Source organism: Microtus ochrogaster, chromosome 26 (genome assembly GCF_000317375.1).
Source record: "Microtus ochrogaster isolate Prairie Vole_2 chromosome 26, MicOch1.0, whole genome shotgun sequence".
Classification (NCBI taxonomy): Eukaryota; Metazoa; Chordata; class Mammalia; order Rodentia; family Cricetidae; genus Microtus; species Microtus ochrogaster.
In genome coordinates this window covers 8,626,684-8,628,274 of record NC_022025.1, presented here as the reverse complement: position 1 = coordinate 8,628,274, position 1,591 = coordinate 8,626,684, and the positions used below count along the sequence as shown (strand labels likewise).

General features: G+C 46.4%; 1 pseudogene; it reads left to right on the top strand.

Annotated features, from left to right (window-relative positions):
* Window positions 1-313: 313 nt before the first annotated feature.
* Window positions 314-1,591, top strand: part of LOC101991474 — a 5,470-nt pseudogene continuing 4,192 nt past the window's right edge.

Below are 1,591 nucleotides of genomic sequence, written 5' to 3'. Positions count from 1 at the left end.
CATTATTAACATACTCCAATTACAGTAAGATTGAAATACTCGGCCTTACCTTTATTTAAATTGACAGGCATATCAGATTAATCATATATCTCTACAACATAGCAATAAACTAGTGTACCACGCAGGCTGTGCACGTGGAAGAAATGAAGAGCACACAAGACATTGCCTTTGCTATAAGGGACAGGAAGATAACAAATCTAGGTGCAGAAGGGGACAGGTAGGAAGGCGGCAGCAACAACAAGCTCCTGCAGGCAGGGCTTGCAAGCCCGCCTCAGCCCTGGCCCCGGTGCCCACTCAGCAGCCTGGCCCAGCCATGATCAAGGCCACCCAGACCTTCAACATCCACGGGAAGCCGCAGCTTTCCGAGTTCCGCCAACCCTATAGTGAAGATCAGCAGCAGCGGATCATCAGAGAGACGTCCATCTGGCGTCTAAGTGAGGTAAGAATGTTTGTCATTCTTTAGGGTGGATGATTATTAGAGGGTCTGCCAACAAACCACAGACATTGTGCAACACTCCGTTTTGTCTTCTGTGTGGATTCCCCAGAAAGTGAGCTTGGCGTTTTAGATCTAATTCAAGTATTTGTGGAAACACTAGGCAACCATTTTGAAAAGGTCTGTGAACTGGATTTGATATTCCATGTAGACTAGGTTCACAATAATCTTGCAAATGGGGGTGTTATTAGAGACCAACACAAATGAGATTGTTACACAAACTATAGAATAAATCGGGGAAATCAGAGGCAGGCTGAGCAGGAGCTGCAGCCCATGGTGCAGCCGCTGTAAAGGGTATGAATCTTCCTGAGACTCTTCCAAGGTATTTTGGGAAGTATGTTCCCGGATACAAACTGTCAATCATTTAGAAACTGTTGCTGTGGGAATGGGGAGAAGTGCTCGGTATAAACCATGAAGACCTGGGTCTGATCTCCCAACACTCATGTAAGAAAAATGCAAGGTGGCCTGTGTTCATAATCTCAGTATTGGAGTTGGAGAGATTCTTGTAATAGTCAAGAGCATTTAACACTCTTCCAGAGGTCCAGAGTTTAGTTCCCAGCACACACGATGGACGGTTCAGAATTGCCTGTAACACCAGCTCCTGGGGATCCGGTGTTCTTTGGGCTGCTGTGGAATCCCACACATGTGGCATGCATTCGTGCATACACAAAATCATACAGATAAAGAAAAACAAACATAGTTATCATTTAAAAATGAAATCAGCACCTAGAAGGCAGAGATAGTAAGATGCCTGCGGCTCAGTGGAGAGCTAGCCTAGCCAATTGGCAAGCCTCAGGTCTTGGTGAGAAAGTTTCAGGAAACAAACTGGGTGGTTCCTGAGGAACAACACCAAGGTTGGTTCTGACCTTTATACACAGGAGCACAGTCATGTCCATGTATACACGTAAAGATGTACACACACGCACACACACACGCACACAGACACACACAGACACACACACAGTGTCACACACACACATGCACACACACAGACACACACAGACACACACACACGCACACAGACACACACACACGCACAGACACACACACACGCACAGACACACACACACAGACACACACATGCACACACACAGACAC